General features: G+C 43.9%; 1 protein-coding gene across 1 annotated transcript in view; it reads right to left on the bottom strand.

Moving 5' to 3' along the window:
- Positions 1 to 19669, bottom strand: part of RPL27 (ribosomal protein L27) — a 71826-nt gene extending 52157 nt beyond the window's left edge. The window contains exon 1 of the mRNA XM_040331869.1: positions 19571 to 19669. The gene's annotated coding sequence lies outside the window, so the exon portion shown is untranslated. The remainder of the gene's footprint in view (positions 1 to 19570) is intronic.
- Positions 19670 to 19961: the final 292 nt, after the last annotated feature.

Genomic DNA, 19961 nt, shown 5'->3' with positions numbered 1-19961 from the left:
AACCCCTTCAATGCCAGTCACATTTATACTGTAATTAGTGCATATTTATAGCACTGATCGCAGTATAAATGTGAATGGCGCCAAAAATGTGTCCGATGTGTCCGCCATAACGTCGCAGTCCCATTAAAAATCGCAGATCGCCGCCATTTCTAGTAAAAAAAAAATAATTAAAAAGTAATAATTCTGTCCCCTATTTTGTAAGCGCTATAACTTTTGCGCAAACCAGTCGCTTATTGCGATTTTTTTTTTTTTACCAAAAATATGTAGAAGAATACGTATCGGCCTAAACTGAGAAAAAAAAATGTTTTTTTTTTTTTTTTTAATTGGGATATTTATTATAGCAAGAAGTAAAAAATATTGTATTTTTTTCAAAATTGTCTCACTTTTTTGTTTATAGCGCAAAAAATAAAAACCGCACAGGCGATCAAATACCACCAAAAGAAAGCTCTACTTGTGGGGAAAAAAGGACGTCAATTTTGTTTGGGAGCCACGTCGCACGACCGCGCACTTGTTAGTTAAAGCGATGCAGTGCCGAAAGCTGAAATTTCACCTGGGCAGGAGGGGGGTATATGTGCCCAGTAAGCAAGTGGTTAAACGTACCTTTAACTTGAATTTTCCTCCTCTACTAATCAAGACCTGAACCTTACTCGACTCATGGCATAAGGGCCTCCACTCTTGGTTTGGCCGTTGCAACCTTATAAAGATGTGCAATTCTGCCCAAATACCTCTACTTACGGCAGGCACTCCCAATCTATGTTCCAGCAGCGTTTTTTAAACAAGTACACAGTCAGTTTTACAAATTTATATGGGCAAATAAGAAACCGAGGCTGCCCCCCGCCCTACTCTCCCTACCAAAACTTAATGGCGGCCTAGCGGTCCCAGATGTGAAGAAATACTACCAAGCTGTACAACTAGGAAGGATCATAGACTGGTGCCGCCATTCAGACCTGAAATTGAGGAGTGTCCATAAACAAGCCCAAACGCAAATACCCCTGCAGGGTGCTGTTTGGTGTTATGAACACCTCCTGGCAGGCGTCAAAAAACATCCATTAATAGGGACGACACTCCGCATAGGGGCATAAACTCATCACAGTCACTATCCACACCCACCTCCCCCCTATACCCTATTAAAGGGAACCCTAAATTCCCAACAGGACTAGATCCCCAGGTCAGGAATGTCTTTGAAGATATACACTGTACACAGGCGAGACTCTTCTTGGTGAATGACACTTGGCCCTCTTTAGAGACACTTAGAAACGAAACGGGCGCCTTTAAACTACCGTTTTGGACGGCGGTCCAACTTAGACACTTCCTCATGTCCATATCAAACCCGCAAGGTTTTAACAAACCCCTCTCCACCTTCGAGGTCCTCTGCTCAGAGGAGGAGGTGCTCCCGAGGACACTGTCCACAATGTATAATCTTCCGATTTCCCCAACAGAAAGCTCGCACCCGCCCTACCTGAGTAAATGGGAACGGGGCATAAACTGCAAATTCACTTTGAACCAGACCCAGCGTATCATGACATTTGCCCTGAAGACTGCAAACATGCTACAGGAGATGATCAGAGACTGCGGTCATGCTACAGGAGACGTCAGAGACTGCGGTCATGCTACAGGAGACGTCAGAGACTGCGGTCATGCTACAGGAGACGTCCGAGACTGCGGTCATGCTACAGGAGACGTCCGAGACTGCGGTCATGCTACAGGAGACGTCCGAGACTGCGGTCATGCTACAGCCTTTCTACTGATCTGATCGTAATCTTTATCAACATTATCCACCTATTTTTAGCACTAGTGTTTCTTGCGCTATGACATGAGGGCGAGGCGGGGCCCCTTGCGTAGTGAGCGCATAGAATCGGCCCTGGTTGGACACCCATTAAGTTCTATCTTAACGCAACACATGGCTACATGTGCAAAAACACCAGAGCGCCAAAGTGTGAATAAACCCCCCAATGCAGCGCTTAACTGATTTTTTAACCACTTCCTTACTGGGCACTTAAACCACCTTCCTGATCAGGGGACTTTTTGCGATTCGGCACTGCGTCGCTTTAACTGACAATTGCGCGGTCGTGCGATGTGGCTCCGAAACAAATTTGACGTCCTTTTTTTCCCCACAAATAGAGCTTTCTTTCGGTGGTATTTGATCACCTCTGCGGGTTTTATTTTTGCGCTATAAACAAAAATAGAGCGACAATTTAAAAAAAAAAACATTTTTTACTTGTTGCTAAAAAATAAATAGCTTAAATGTTTTTTTTTTTTTCTCAGTCTAGGCCGATACGTATTTTACATATTTTTGGTAAAAAAATAAAAAAAAAAGTTATAGCGCCTACAAAATAGGGGACAGAATTATTTTTTTTTTACTAGTAATGGCGGCGATCTGCGATTTTTATCGGTACTGCGACATTATGGCGGACACTTTTGACACATTTTTGGCACCATTCACACTGCGATCAGTGCTATAAATATGCACCAATTACTGTATAAATGTGACTGGCATTGAAGGGGTTAACACTAGGGGGTGAGGGAGGGGTTAAATGTGTACCTTAGTGAGTGTTACTAACTGTGGGGGAAGGGGGGTGACCGATCTGTGTTCCTATGTACAAGAGACACAGATCGGTCTCCTCTCTCCCTGACAGGACATGGATCTGTGTGTTTACACACACACACACAGATCCATGTCCTCTGCAGCAGCCGATCGCGGGAGCCTGGCGGACATCGCGGCCGCTAGGCACGCGTATCGGCATCCGAGTGATGCGGCGGGCTCACGTGCCCCCCAGTGGCCAGGAGGAGCGGAGGCCGTATAAAGACGGCCTCCCAGAGAAGTAAAACCACCCTGCGGCCGTACAAAGTCGTACGGCCGTCGGGAAGTGGTTAAAACGCAATTTTTGTGAAAAATTACTTTAATGAATAAAAAAAAACTAGCCAGTAAAGTTAGCCTTTTTTTTTTGTATAAATGTACAATTTTACGCTTTAAGAATCGTGATCTTCATTCTAAGCAAAAAAATCGTGATTCTCATTTTGGCCAGAATCGTGCAACACACACACACACACACACACGGCAGGGGGATTCCACAGACCCCTTTCGTTATAAAGCCCCCTCTGCACTCCCAGGAGACCCCCAGTGTCCTGGGAGATTCATGGAAATAGAGATAAGACTAATGGGGGTCCCCCCCCCCCTTCATCTTCCAGGACAGGTACTCAAGGATAAGCCAGCCTGAAGCACTTTACTTCCAAAGGAGAGGTCCTGACTGGCGAGCATCTGGACATGATGAATGCATGAGAGAAGGACCAGACAGCAGCTTTGGATACATCTTCCCATGATGCATCTGCTCTCTCTGCCCAGGATGCAGTAAAGAGTGAGCTCTAATTCTGGTAGAAGGGGGTTTGTCCTGATGATTTGTAGGCTTCACAAAAAGCTTCTCTAATCCATCTAGCAATGGAACCCCTGGATGCTTTGGAACCCTTTTTTAGGGCCACCAAGTGAAATTAGTTGGGAAGGTTTTCTAAACTCACTAATACTTCTAATTAATGCAGACATTTTTACATTCAGAAAATTAAATCTTTCCACCTCCAAATTCCAAAGGAGGCGAAAAAAAAAAAACACAGAACAACTGCTTCCTGGGATCCATGAAACCTGGACAAAACTGAGTAAATACAAAGGATCAGGACAAATTACTACTGTCCAAAATTCTTAGGAAAGGATCTTTACAAGAGAGGGACGCCAAATCAGAATCCTTCTCCTTAAAGTTATGGCTTAAAGCAGGGGTCGACAATCCCCGGGCGCCAGGTCGCAATTGCGACAAGAAATTGTGCCCTTGCGCCCGCCAGTTATTGAGGCCGCAGCTTTGCGACCTTCAAGGCCGCGGCCTCAATTACCGGCCGCCGCGATCACAGGATCCTGTGTCTCCGTGCGCCCCCCACCTCCCCCGCGTGATTGCGGTTGGCCGGCGACGGCCGGTAATTGAGGCCGCGGCTTTGCGGCCTTTTGAAGTCCCTCTGTGTCCTGTGAGCTGGCGCCATCTGGTGGTAGCCGTTGGCATTAAAATTTAAACAGCAATTCTAAAAAAAGTGTAATTTTTCACTATTTTCACTGCCATCTCCTTCCCTCTAATTAGAACCCCCTAACATTATATATATTTTTTATTCTAACACCCTAGAGAATAAAATGGCGATCGTTGCAATACTCTGTCACACCGTATTTGCGCAGCAGTCTTACAAGCGCACTTTTTTGGGAAAAAAGGTCTTATTTTTTTATTAAAAAATAAAACTGTAAAGTTATCACTTTTTTTTTTTTTTAATATTGTGAAAGATAATGTTACGCAGAGTAAATTGATACCCAACATGTCACGCTTCAAAATTGCGTCCGCTCGTGGAATGCCGACAAACTTTTACCCTTTAAAATATCCATAGGCGACGTTTAAAAAAATCTACAGGTTGCATGTTTTGAGTTAGAGGAGGTCTGGAGCTAGAATTATTGCTCTCGCTCCAACGATCGTGGCGATACCTCACGTGTGGTTTGACTACCGTTTACATATGCGGGAGCTACTGACGTATGCGTTCGCTTCTGTGCGCGAGCTCGTCGGGACGGGGCGCGTTTTCTGGCTCCTAGATTCCAAGCAAATTTGTCAAACCCTGGCTTAAAGAAAAGCCATTCTTAAAGTAGAGGTCCGGCAATTTTTTTTTATTAAAAACCAGAAGCTACAAATACTGCAGCTGCTGACTTAATATATGGACACTTGCCTGTCCAGGGCGCCCACGTTGGCAGCCGAAGCCAATCTGCCAGTCGGCTCTCGGCTACTGCCGCCATCCTTGGTAAGGGAATCAGGAAGTGAAGCCTTGCAGCTTGAAAGGTGCCAAATGTGACACCGGAGGGGGGGGGGGGGGGCTGTGCTGACAGCAAGCCCCTTTTCAGAATACAGGGAATAGAAAAAAGTTCACCTTACTATTTTGACAGTACACAAAAGTCTTCCAAACATTATCATAAATTTTCCTTGTGACCAATTTACGTCTGTCTAGAATTGTCTCAAGAACTCGAACTGAACATAATTTTAACTGTAGGATGAGCCACTCCAAGTCTGAGGGCCTGGATGGAGAAAATCCCTCCCCCCCCCCCCCCCCAGCAGTGGCCGGGGGGGGGGGGGGGGATCTCTACTGAAAGTGCTCAGTGCTCCTCTTGAGCCACCATAGGGAATCAGAAATAACTCTGCTTGTTCCTACATAATCTTCCGGACTACCAGAGGCAATAATGGAAATGGCGGAAAGGCGTAGGCAAGGGAAAAATTCAACAGGAAAGGGCGCATCTGTCTTTAACCACTTCCCGACCCCCGCATGTACATATACGTCCACAATATGGCACGTACAGGCATATGGGCGTACACGTACGTCCTCGCCTATTAGCGGGTGGGGGGTCCGATCGGGACCCCCCCCCGCTACATGCGGAGGTCGGGTCCGCTCGGGGAGCGATCCGGGACCACGGCGCGGCTATTTGTTTATAGCCGCTCCGTCGCGATCGCTCCCCGGAGCTGAAGAACGAGGAGAGCCGTGTGTAAACACGGCTTCCCCGTCCTTCACTATGGCGGCGCATCGATCGCGTCATTCCCTTTATAGGGAAGACACGATCGATGACGTCATTCCTACAGCCACACCCCCAAACAGTTGTAAACACATACTAGGTGCACCCTAACTCCTACAGCGCCACCTGTGGTTAACTCCCAAACTGCAACTGTCATTTTCACAATAAAGAATGCAATTTAAATGCATTTTTTGCTGTGAAAATGACAATGGTCCCAAAAATGTGTCAAAACTGTCCGAAGTGTCCGCCATAATGTCGCAGTCACGAAAAAAATTGCTGATCGCCGCCATTAGTAGTAAAAAAAAAATAAAAAATAAAAATGCAATAAAACTATCCCCTATTTTGTAAACACTATAAATTTTGCGCAAACCAATCGATAAACGCTTATTGCGATTTTTTTTACTAAAAATAGGTAGAAGAATACGTATCGGCCTAAACTGAGGAAAAAAAATGTTTTTATATATGTTTTTGGGGGATATTTATTACAGCAAAAAGTAAAAAATATTGCTTTTTTTTCAAAATTGTATTTTTGTTTATAGCGCAAAAACTAAAAACCGCAGATGTGATCAAATACCACCAAAAGAAAGCTCTATTTGTGGGGAAAAAAGGACGCCAATTTTGTTTGGGAGCCACGTCGCACGACCGCGCAATTGTCTGTTAAAGCGACGCAGTCCCGAACTGTAAAAACACCTTGGGTCTTTAGGCTGCATATTGGTCCGGGGCTTAAGTGGTTAAAGGACAGGGAGAAATAGGCAGGAAGCATCCTGTTGCAGGTGAATGCAAAAAGATCCACTTTGTGAACCCCCACCTTGAAATAATTTACTGGAAGGTGTAACGGGAGTCACTTTTGGGCACAGATTGAGCCAGGAAATAAGGGACATATGTTGGATTGTTTTAGCATGGGACAGTAATCCACAATATATTCCTTAACTACTTGCCGACCGCCCACCGTCGTTATACGTCATCACTTTGAAGATGGATATCTCGGTAACGGCAGCAGCTCCTGCCACAACCGAGATATTCATCTCTTCAGTGGGCGGTCCTGTCAGCGATAACGGCGGTCTTCGCCACGAGATCGCCGTTATCGGTGGCGGGAGAGGGGCCCCCCCTCCCGTGCCCTCCGCCGCTTACTGTAGCCGTCGGTAGCGCCGAAGGAGATCGGGGCCGTTCGGCAGCTGTGTGGGGTTGCGAGTGAAGAAAAAAAAAAAAGACAGTTTAAAATTTTTAATTTTTTTTTGCATTTAAGCCTAAATATGAGATCTGAGGTCTTTTTGACCCCAGATCTCATATTTAAGAGGACCTGTCATGCTTTTTTCTATTACAAGGGATGTTTACATTCCTTGTAATAGGAATAAACGTGATAATTTTTATTATTATTTCAGTCTTAAAAATTTTAAAATAAAAATAAATACGAAAACCCCCCAAAAAAAATTTTTTTTAAAGCGTCCCGACGAGCTCGCGCGTAGAAGCGAACGTATACGCGAGTAGCGCCCGCATATGAAAACGGTGTTCAAACCACACAAGTGAGGTATCGCCGCGATCGTTAGAGCGAGAGCAATAATTTTAGCCTTAGGCCTACTCGAACTTAAAAAATGCAACCTGTAGAATTTTTTTAAACGTCGCCTATCGAGATTTTTAAGGGTAAAAGTTTGACGCCATGCCACGAGCGGGCGCAACTTTTAAGCGTGACATGTTGGGTATCATTTTACTCGGCGTAACATTATCTTTCACAATATATAAAAAAATTGGGCCAAATTTATTGTTGTCTTGTTTAATTTAAAAAAGTGAATTTTTTTCCAAAAAAAGTGCGCTTGTAAGACCGCTGCGCAAATACGGCGTGACAAAAAGTATTGCAATGACTGCCATTTTATTCTCTAGGGTGTTAGGGAAAAAAATATATATAATGTTTGGGGGTTTTAAGTAATTTTCTAGCAAAAAAAAAATGTTTTAGTCTCGTAAACACCTACTCTGAAAAACAGGCCCGGGGCTAAAGTGGTTAATGTCTAGAAGAACTAATTACAACAGGCCAATAGGAGAGTGTCTCAATGTGGTACATAGACTGCTGAGGTGTTAATTGAGTCTGGCGCCCAAGATATTTCATTGTCTATTGTGCCAAGTCTGCCTCTCAAGAACCTTTCATTACGTATGCTAATGACACTGTATTGTGTGGAAGTTCTATTGATGATAGATATGTGTTGGCAGTCTGAAAGGTCAGATGTCTGACCTTTCAGGTGTAGTGGATAAGCATGTCAATTATGTTTACTAAAGGAATGTGTTTTATGTAGCAGGTGAGAATAACTTATCGCAGAGTCAGAACGTCTGGCTAATGATGAGTAATTAGCTCATCTGAATGTCATTATCTAACAGAATGTGTATTGAGCACCCATTGTGTCATGTTGTGGGTGGAGTTGAGTAATTGTCCATATTTGGCTTCTAACTGTATAAAAACCTGAAAGTTTACCATTAAAGTGGTCATTCGTTTTGTAACCAGACAGAGCTGTGTGTCTAGTTTCTGGGGGAAATCCAATGGGTCCTGTCTGCTGGATTGTGGAGTGTCGATAAGCTGTCTTGGGTGGAACGGAATATCGTAACGGTGTTAACCCCTGACCGTTACAGGTTTCTTAGTTCAGCTCCGAACTGCTGCAGCCGATACTCACTCTGCTCAGATAATCTGCCAGAACATTTGTCGTCCCACTGATGTGGACTGCCCTGATTAGTATTCCCCGACTCAATACTAAAAGACTGTCTGATAGAAGACTGAGTGTGGACCCCCCTGTTTGGAGATATGCCAGTTGTGGCATGGTCTGAAAAGCCCAACAGGTTCATCAAATGGTCCCTTGCTTCCAGAGCAACTAAAGCCTTCCCTACCGCTAAAAGTTCTGAGGTTTGAAGACTGGGCTGCCGTTTCTGGTTGCCAGGCTTCCTAAGCCTGTCAGTCCTCCGGTTGTGCGCCCCAACCCCACAGGCTGGCATCTGTAGTAATCTTTATCGGGGAATGCTGAGCCCAGTGCTTCCGTCCCTGCAGATATTCCGGCTGCAGGGAGGAAGATTTATGACCCAATTCAATGAGCCTTTTCGGCAAACCAAATGACTCAGAAGAAACTCCAACCCGTAACCTTGAACATTCACAGCATCTCCCCACAGGGATGTAGTCCCAAGGAAGAGGGCGAGCACACCGACTAACCCCCAGCCACAATGGCTCAGATAATGGGGGAAGCTTACAGAGGAACAGGAAGTGAGAAATTCAGACAAAGAAAACATTTAGAAGGGGGGGGTAAGTGAACCTATAATGCACTGGCTTAACTAGTTGCCGACCAGCCGCCGTCGTTTTACAGCGGCAGGTCAGCTCCCCTGCGCAAGAGCCCGTAGCTATACGTCTGCTCTCACGCAGGGCACTAGGGGCGCGTGCGCGCCGCCGGAAGGCACTCCCCCCGGACTCCCGTGCTCGTTGCAGAGCGAGGACCAGGAGCTGTGTGTGTAAACACACAGCTCCCGGTCCTGTCGGGGAGAGAAATGCTGATCTTCTGTTCATACAATGTATGAACAGAAGATCAGACCAGTCATTTCCCCATGTCAGTCCACCTCCCCTACAGTTCGAACACACCCAGGAACATACTTAACCCCTTCCCCGCCCCTTCACTGCCAGTGGCATTTTTATAGTAATCCAATGCATTTTTAAAGCACTGATCACTATAAAAATGCCAATGGTCCCAAAAATGTGTCAAAAGTGTCCGCCATAATGTCGCAGTACCGGGGAGAAAAAAAAAAAAAAAAGCTAATCGCCGCCATTACTAGTAAAAAAAAAAAAAAAAAAAAAAAAGCACCATAAAATACCCCCTATTTTGTAAACGCTATAACTTTTACGCAGACCAATAAACACTTATTGCGTTTTTTTTTTTACGAAAAATATGTAGAAGAGAATCGGCCTAAACTGAGAAAAAAAATTGTTTTTATATATTTTTGGGGGATATTCATTATAGCAAAAAAATATTCATTTTTTTCAGAATTGTCGCTCTATTTTTGTTTATAGCGCAAAAACTAAAAACCAAGGTGATCAAATACCACCAAAAGAAAGCTATTTTTGGGGGAAAAAGGACGCCAATTTTGTTTGGGAGCCACGGCGCACAACCGCGCAATTGTCAGTTAAAGCGACGCAGTGCCGAATCGCAAAAGTGCTTTGGTCGTTGACCAGCAATATGGTCCGGGGGTTAAGTGGTTAAAGAAACCTATTTAGAGAAGAAAAAAAAAAAAAAAAAAAAAAAAAAAAAACTTTACAACCCCCTTTAACTACTTGACCACCAGGCACGTAAACCCCCTTAATGACCAGACCAATTTTCAGCTTTCGGTGCCCTCACATTTTGAATGACAATAACTCAGTCATACAACACTGTAACCGAATGAAATTTTTGTCCTTTTTTCCCCACAAATAGAGCTTTCTTTTGGTGGCATTAGATCACCTCTGCGTTTATTTTTTTCGCTATAAATGAAAAAAAGAACGAAAATTTTGCAAAAAAGTAATTTTTCGGCATACATTTGGCCTAAAATGTATACTGCTACATATCTTTTGGTAAAAGAAAAAAATTTAGTCTGGGTGAAAGTTATAGGGTCTACAAGCTATGGTACCAATTACTGAAAATTGATTAATTTGATCACACCTGATGTACTGACAGCCTCTCATTTCTGGAGACCCTATAACATGCCAGAAAAAAGTACAAATACCACCCAAATGACCCCTTTTTGGAAAGAAAACATTCCAAGGTATTTAGAAAGAGGCATGGTGAGTTTTTTGAAGTTGTCATTTTTTCCCCCACAATTCTTTGCAAAATCAAGATTTTTTTTCCCCCCCCACAAAATTTTCATATTAGCAGGTTATTTCTCACACACAGCATATGCATACCACAAATTACACCCCAAAACACATTCTTCTATTCCTCCCGAGTATGGCGATACCATGTGTGAGACTTTTACATAGCGTGGCCACATAGAGAGGCCTAACATGCAGGGAGCACCATCAGGCGTTCTGGAACACCCAGACCAATTCTGACATTCCTCTCCTACATGGAAAAATCATCATTTGCTAGAAAATTGCATAGAACCCCAAAACATTATATATGCTTTTTTAGCAAAGACCCTAGAGAATACAATGGCGGTCGTTGCAACTTTTTAATCGCAGCAATTTTTCAAACACGTTTTTCTTGGAAATAAAGTTTTGTGCTTTAAAAACAAAACAAAAAAAAAAACATTAAAGTTAGCCGAATGTTTTTGCATAATATGAAAGATGAAGTTACGCCGAGTCAATAGATACCCAACATGTCACCCTTCAAAATTGCACACGCTTGTGGAATGGCGTCAAACTTCACTACTTAAAAATCCCCATAGGCGACGCTTTAAATATTTTTACTGGTTACATCTTTTTTGTTGGAGAAGAGGTCTAGGGCCAAAGTTATTGTTCTAACGTTCGCAACGATACCTCACGTGTGGTTTGAACACAGTTTTCATATGTGGGTGGGACTTACGCAGGGATCGACAAATCCCGGGCGCCAGGTCGCCATGGCGACTAGAAATAGTGTCCTGGCGACTTGGCTTGGAAGGTGGGCAAAAAAAAAAAAAAAAAAAAATCTTTTTTTTGTGAGCTGGTTCCATCTGGTGGTGAGCCGTTGGTATTACAAGTTATTACCACCAGATGTGAGCTGGCGCCATCTGGTGGTGGCCGTTGGTATTACAAGTTAAGCATTACAAGTTAAACAGCAATTCTAATGTCATTTTTCACTATTTTCACTGCCATCTTCTTCCCTCTAATTAGAACCCCCAAACATTATATATATTTTTTATCCTAACACCCTAGAGAATAAAATGGCGATCGTTGCAATACTTTGTCACGCCGTATTTGCGCAGCGGTCTTACAAGCGCACTTTTTTGGGAAAAAATTACACTTTTTTTAATTAAAAAATAAAACAGTAAAGTTATCCCCATTTTTTTTAATATTATGAAAGATAATGTTACGCCAAGTAAATTCATACCCAACATGTCATGCTTCAAAATTGCGTTTGAACACCGTTTACATATGCGGGCGCTGCTCACGTATGTGTTCGCTTCTGCACACAAGCTCGTCGGGACGGGGTGCTCTTTCTGGCTCCTAACTTTTTTTTAGCTGGCTCCTAGATTCCAAGCAAAATTTGTCAAACCCTGAGAACAGGAAGTATTGAATTAAAATTTACGGCAGTCCGATCAGCAAAATGTTCTTCCAGCTGAGGCTGTAATCACGTTTGTGTGAAGACTGACATCACAACCCCCTTTATATCACAATCCTGTTCTTACATCAGTGTCCCCTCACTTAATTTCTCCCTACAGAGCAGGGTTCTCAGGTCCTATTCACATCACACCCACCCTCCTCACAGTAGTGTACTGAATTCCCTTTACATAACACACCCCCTTTATTCACAGCCGTGTCCTCCGCCCCCTTGATGTCCTCTCTCCCCCCGTTGTATGCCCCTTCACACCACCTGCCTTCCCCAGCACCACTTCACATCACCGACCCCTTGCATCTCAACCCCCACAACAGTGCGATATGCTCTCCTCTAATCACCCTCCCCCCCCCCAAATCATATCACTTAACCTCCACAGCACTGCCCCTTAACATCCCAAATCCCATTTCCCCCAGTAGTGTGCTCTGCCCTCTTTACCCCCATAAAGCACTGCCCCCTCTCACATCACAACCCCACCTCTTTACAGCTCCCCACAGCACCAACCCCACTCTCCTCCCCACCACAGTAGTGTGCTCTGACCTTCACTATCCCACCTCGGACTGAATGGAGAGCTGGTAATAAGCAGAGTGCGGAAGGCACAGCTCTGCATTGGACGCAGGGCAGTGCTAGCCAATCACCTGCCAGTTAATATGAAATATAAACAGCACGCAGCTCCCGCTCAATGCAGAGCTGTGCCTCCCGAACTCAGCTTAGTGACCGCACTCTGCTTTTTACCATCCTGCCTCCTGCTGGGGGAATAAAAGCAGCTCCTAAATGGCACGACCCTGGTCCACCCTTTAGTGATGCATTCTGTAGAGCATTACACCAACGATCAGCAGATTATAGGTGTAATTCCAAGGACCTGCAGACTGTGCAGCTGTACAGGCAGGAACACTCAATGAACTACTTAGAGCGCTCTGGTAGCTCATCAAGAGCTACAAGCCGAAAAGATGCAAAAGATGTCGGTACTTGTAGTTTTCACCTCACAATATTTATTTATTTATTTTTTAAGATTGTGCCAGCAAGCAGAGAAGATAATCCCCTGCTTGCTGGCAAAATGGAGGTGGGGTGCCGTGATGGTACATCCAACACCAGGCAAACTTATCCTTTAACCACTGGGCACTTAAACCCCCTTAATAACCAGACCAATTTTCAGCTTTCAGTGCTCTCACAATTTGAATGACAATTACTCAGTCATACAACATTGTACCCAAATTAGATTTTCGTCCTTTTTTCACACAAATAGAGCTTTCTTTTGGTGGTATTTAATCACCGTTGGGTTTTTTATTTTTTGCGCTATAAGAGAAAAAAAGACTGAAAATTCTGTAAAAAATAATGAATTTCTTTAATAAAATTTAGCAAATTAATATTTTTCTTCATTCTTTTACATAATGTGAAAGATGAAGTTACGCTGAGTAAATAGATAGCCAACATGTCACCCACCCAACATGTCACCCTTCAAAATTGCACCAAACTTCGCTACTTAAAAATCCCCATAGGCGACGTTTTAAATATTTTTACTGGTTTTATGTTTTTAGTTACAGAGGAGGTCTAGGGCCAAAATTATTGCTCTCGCTTTAACGTTTGCAGCAATACCTCACATGTGTGGCTTGAACACTGTTTTCATATGTGGGCGGGACTTACATGTGCGTTCGCTTCTGCATGCGAGCACACGGGGACACTTTAACCACTTCCCGACGGCCGTACGAATATGTGCGGCCGCAGGGTGGTTCTAAATCTCTGACAGGACGCATATAAGCGTCCGTCCTGTTCTTCAAGGCCACTAGAAAGCGAGCGCCGCATTCCTGAGATACCGATGCGCGTGCCTGGCGGCTGCGATGTCCGCCAGGCAATCGGCGGTTACAGGGACAAGGATCTCTGTGTGTACACAAAAAAAAAAAAAAATATTATATATATAATTTTTTTTCTCCCATATGTGACACAAATATTCCCCAAGAATGTACATATAATCTTTGCGGTTGTTATACCTTTCTATTTGGTATGGGCACAGTTTATGATGTGAACCATACAAAATTATATTATATAGATTACGTGGAGTAATCTTAATTTAATACGCTCAAACCTGCAAATCAGTCTTCCTGGTAGTTGCGCGGCTTTTATCTGCAACATATAGATTATGGTTCCCAGGACTAGGTACGATTATGATACGGATACCCATTATTCATGACACCCGCCCAGGTCCGTCATGATTGGTTGCAATCAATGTGGCTTTAACATGTACTAAACACACAAGGTTTATTTGGCAGTCACATACACACACGTTTTTATTAAATAATTACTGTATTTCGCTCGCTCTGATCATTTACCAATGATCTCCCCATTCTATGTGGGTAATGCGAATTAAGCTTTATACATAATTAGTATTTATAGACATAGTTCTCTATTAAAGTGCAGTACGATTCGTTTCACATCCCCTTTGCAATCCCCAAACACAGCTGACGTCCGCCCCTCCTTCCGGTCGAAGTTGCACCTATCGCGGCCGGAACGATCGTACCCAATAGTTGTGGCTGATGGGGAATAAAAGGAAAGTGACAGCGCTGTGTAGCCACGCCCTCTGTCGAAGTCGGAAGTGACAAAACACGTCAGGGCGTGGCTACAACGGCGCAACAAGGAAACGAATTTGCGTTCCACAGCCACCCAGCCGGATCCAACCATCGATACCAGCATCACAGCACACGTGCGGCCTCTGGTGTACAAAGGACGGCGGTGACCCTATTGTTTTCCTTTTATGCTCATTCACAAGTGTTTATCCTGTACGGGCATGATTAGTGGGAATTTCTTTCTGACACATTGTGGGTTACTGGTTTAAGCATACTACACTATCATCTGTGTTTTGTTTCCTTTTTTCCATGAGCCCTCAATGAGATCAACCGTGGCAGTGTTATAAGGAATGTGGATGGTGTGCTTATATGGAAAAATAGCTGTCTTTTTTCCTGTTTTGTGGTAAGCCTGCACCCAGGAGGGGGGAGTTATCCACTAGTTGGGTGTATCCATAAGATTGGTATAGGGTGCACCAACACCTGTTATGTGAGCATCCAGCACATCACCTCACATTCTTATTTTAAGCTCTTTTATGGAGCTTTCTCTCACCACTTTTTAGCGCCGTTTTATCATCTGAACTTTCATTCTTTATATTTGATACTTTGTTTTATACTTTTAAATGGGTTTACCCATTTTATTTAAATAGCTGCTACTCGGATTTTTATCAATTTCATTCACTTATTGATATTTCCTTTATACATATTTACTGACACATCATTTTCTTCACTTGGGATCAAGTGATACATTGTTCTTTGGCGCCGGAAGTGCAATATAGGCCTAGTTTCTGCACCATATTTTTACTATTTATTATAGTAACAAGTAAAAAATATTGACTTTTTTCAAAATTGTCGCTATTTTTTTGTTTATAGCGCAAGAAATAAAAACCGCAGAGGTGATCAAATACCACCAAAAGAAAGCTATTTGTGGGGGGAAAAAGGACGCCAATTTTGTTTGGGTGCCACGTCGCACGACTGCGCAATTGTCAGTTAAAGCGACGCAGTGCCAGAAGCTGAAATTTCACCTGGTCAGGAAGGGGTATACGTGCCCAGTAAGGAAGTGGTTAAAAAATATATATATTTTATTGTTCTAGGCCACCCTTGTGTATTTTAGACACGTTTTACAGCAAAAAATAAAAAATTTTGATCACTTTTATTCCTATTTCAAGGAATGTAAACATCCCTTGTAATAGGAATATGGCATGACAAGTCCTCTTTACAGTGAGATGGGAGGTCAATAAGACCCCATATCTCACCTCTAGGCTAGGAAGCCTGAAAAAAAAAAAAAGAAAAAAAAAAAAAAAAAAAAAACACATCCTGGCTTTGATCGTAGCGTTGTCGGTAGAAGCAGGAGGGGGCAGAGCTTCGCGGGGGATTGCAGAGCTTCGCAGGGATGGATGGCTGGATCTGTGACTGCATTTGTCACAGATCAAGCCCACAGCACTGCTGCTGCCTCCGCTCTCTCCCCTCTCACACTGAACCGTTCGGTACAGAGAGGGGAAGGAGAAACCGGCGTCATCACATGTTTGTTTACAAGTGATCGCTTCGTCATTGGACGGAGCGATCACGTGGTAAACCGCCACTATCAGCGGCGATTTACCGTGTCCTATGGACCTGGCGGTCGCAGACATTCCCGTGTGCACGTCCCAGGGGGCGCATGATTCTGGGAGGACATCCTCCCTGAGTTAAGGAACTGCCTTGTAAACGTATTTTGTCTATAAGGCGGTGATTAACTGGTTAATAACAGTCCCTGTACAATTAAAAAAATCCACACTGATCTATGGAGCCCAGCATTGTCTCCCGTGCAGCCCAAGTTCTCTTCCACGCTGCCATCTTCAAACGCCTGTTCAGTGACATGATTGTTGCTTTCTGACACATGCATGCAAAGCACAGGATCCCACGCACTACAGATCTCTGCCAGGATTCTAAACCTGTTCTAGGCCACCCTTGTGTGAAGCTGTGGATGACAAACATTCCAGGAGGCATCAAGCAGCTGATCTCCATATCACCCTTCCCTGTGTAAAGAATCATGAAGTGGCAGGCTGCACCACTATAAAAGTGTGAGGGAGGGGGGGGGGATATATCCCCTCTCCTCCCAAAAAGTACAAAACTAGCTGCAATTTGGGGGTGGGGGGGCACACCGGTAAGAAGTTAGTTGGCAATGGGAGAAGGTTGGCATTGAAGTGGAAGCAAATCGGCCAAATTTAAAGGTTTTCAGATCTCAAGAGCACGCTGCCATAACTCGAAAGCATCACTTTCCTGAGGGAGGCTTAAAGGGGTTGTGTAAAGCTTTGTGTTTTTCACCTTAAAGGGGTTGTAAAGGAAAAAACAATTTACCCTAAATAGCTTCCTTTACCTTAGTGCAGTTCTCCACTTCCCTCATCCTTCGATTTTGCTTTTAAATGTCCTTATTTCTTCTGAGAAATGATCACTTCCTGTTTTTCTGTCTGTAACTCATCACCGTAATGCAAGGTTTTTTCCCTGGTGTGGAGAAAGCCTCTTGAGGGGGGAGGGGGCGAGCAGGCAAGTCAGGACACTCTACTTTGCAGATAGAGAAAGAGCTGTGTGTTAGTGACACTCCTGCTCGCCCACTCTCCCCTCAAGAGGCTTTCTCCACACCAGCAAGAAAGCCTCGCATTGCAGTGTTGAGTTAGACAGAAAAACAGGAAGTGAGCATTTCTCAGAGGAAATAAGGACATTTAAAAGCAAAATCGAAGGATGAGGTAAGTGAAGGAGGACTGCACTAAGGTAAAGGAAGCCATTTAGGGGGAAAAAAAATGTTTTCCTTTACAACCTCTTTAATGCCTCCTATGCATTAAGGCAGGGTTTGACAAATTTGCTTGGAATCTAGGATCCAGCTAAAAAAGTTAAAAGCCAGAAAACGCACCCCGTCCCGACGAGCTTGCGCGCAGAAGCGAACACATACGTGAGCAGCACCCGCATATGTAAACGGTGTTCAAACCACACATGTGAGGTATTGCCGCGATTGGTAGAGCAATAGCTATAATTCTAGCCCTAGACCTCCTCTAACTCAAAACATGCAACCTGTAGATTTTTTTTAAACGTCGCCTATGAAGATTTTAAAGGGTAAAAGTTTGTCGGCATTCCACGAGCGGACGCAATTTTGAAGCGTGACATGTTGGGCATGAATTTACTTGGCGTAACAATATCTTTCATAATATTTAAAAAAAAAAAAAAATGGGGATAACAATGAAGAGGCGGAGCCAAGTGATACACTTGGCTACGGCCGCCACCATCACACGTGAGCATGCTTACAAGCTAACCCCCTTGGGAGAGCGCTTCCCAGAAGGGGAGCCAAGACAGCCGCCAAGGGACCCCAGAAGATGAGGATAGGGGCTACGCTGTGCAAAACAAACTGCACAGTGGAGGCAAGTATGGTATGTTTGTTTTTTTAAATACCTTTACAACCCTTTCAACCAGAAGCTTCCAGAAGGTGATCCTGCCTTCTGAAAAATAATTTTCTCCCCACATTGAACAGCAGTTTTAACAGAACATGTCACAACTTGCATTTATGATAGAGCAGACATACAGATTTAGCTTTAGCCATAATAAACCTGTCCGTGTTTTTTTAACCACTTCAATACCGCACGCCGTCATATGACGTCCACAAAGGGGATCTCTTATCCCGGGTGGACGTCATATGATGTCCTGTACTTCGTGCAGTGATATCTGAATGATGCCTGCACCTAGGAGGCATCATTCAGATATTTTGTTCCAGCTGCGATCCTGCACACAATAAGAACGATCGTTCCGCCGCTTGATCATTCTTATCATCCGGTGCTTCTCCGGGCTCCCCCGTGCCATCGCGGGCCGGAGAGATGATCTCTGTCCGCCGGTTGTGAAGCATAGAGATGACTGGTGACCAGATGGTCACCAGTCATCTCTATGAACATCGGAGGCCCGGGCGCGATGTGATGACGTCACGCCCGGGTACCCGTAAGTAAAGAAACCGCAATTGCAGCTAGTAAGAATGAGATCTGAATTTTTTTTCACAATCTCATGCTTTCCAGCCTGGAGGAGAGATGTGGGGTCTTATTGACCCCGCATCTCTCCTTAAAGAGGACCTGTCACACACTATTCTATTACAAGGGATGTTTACATTCCTTGTAATAGGAATAAAAACGATCGAAAAAAACGTTTTTGTTTTTTTTTAAAGGGTAAATACATTAAAAAATAAAATTAAGACGCCCCTGTCCCCGGTAGCTCGCGGTCAGAAGCAAACACCCACGCAAGTCCCGCCCACATGTAAACGTCGATCAAACATCACATGTGAGGTGTCGCCGCGTGCGTTAGAGCGTGTGCAACAATTCTAGCACAAGACCTCCTCTGTCACTCTAAACTGGTAACCTGTAAAAAATTAAAGCGTCGCCTATGGATATTTAAGTAACGAAGTTTGACACCATTCCATGAGTGTGCACAATTTTAAAGCATGACATGTTAGGTATACATTTACTCGGCGTAACATCTAAAAAAATTGGGCTAACTTTTGTTATTTTTTAATTCATGAAACCATTTTTTTCTCCCAAAAAAGGGCATTTGAAAAATTATTGCGCAAATACCGTGCAAGATAAAAAGTTGCAATGACCGCCATTTTATTACCTAGGGTGTCAGCTAAAAAACAAAACAAAAAAAAAAAACAATGTTTGGGGGTTCTGAGTAAATTTCTAGCATGATTTGTACACGTAGGAGAGAAATGCCAGAATAGGCCCGGGATGGGTTTTAAAGCCCGGTATTGAAGTGGTTAAACTAGGGCTTACTTCCCCAATCAGGGGTGGATTGAACAAGAGGACACTAACTCGTTTGTCACAGCAGCAGAAGAGGCATTGTCCGTTTGACTACTTAGTAATGACAAGTTCCACAATAAAGTAAATGAAACAGATGAGCAGTGTAGGACTCTCCTACTAAACGCATCCAAACAAATCGTGCAGAAAGCGACGAAACTTTCACTATAGAATAGGCCACAGCGGCCATATAACAACATCTATGGATGGAACTCGCCTGACCAGAATACCAGACAACACCCCGTCCAGCTAACCCTAAAGAGAGATGGTGAATATGCGGGCACGGAAACAAAGAGGAATCCCTGCACTACGATATAGTCACGTTTCCAGCATTCAGCGATAACACAACACCCGTGATGGCCCCAGATTGCAAGGACAGCTCCAAGTACTCACTCGTTTCAACTCAATGGCCGCCCTGGAAAGAAAGGAAGTAGTTGCGACGCAGCAGCCCTTTCACGCCGTGCTTTTCATGACGTATTTCCTGTATGAAGGCTGACTAGCAGCCAGCTGGGATTCCTCTATGGCTGTGGGAGGACTGGTGTGAACGTCTTGTTGGTGGCAATTAGCGTGCTTGCATTCTAAGCTTTCATAGTTTGTGGAGATTTACACTTGATAATATATACTGATCAGCTTCACATCGTTATAGGAGTATTGTTATGGCAGATGTCAAATCTTTGGCTTGTGTAACAGCGTGAGTTTCTGAATTGCCAACATCTTTTAGTGGCGCGTCCAGCAAGCCATTGTGGGTGGAGACTATACTATTGCTGTCATAGCCTGTTTTTGT

The sequence above is a fragment of the Rana temporaria genome, chromosome 12, assembly GCF_905171775.1.
Source record: "Rana temporaria chromosome 12, aRanTem1.1, whole genome shotgun sequence".
Lineage (NCBI taxonomy): Eukaryota > Metazoa > Chordata > Amphibia > Anura > Ranidae > Rana > Rana temporaria.
Note: the sequence above shows the minus strand (reverse complement) of the source record. Positions and strands in the feature narration are given on the sequence as shown.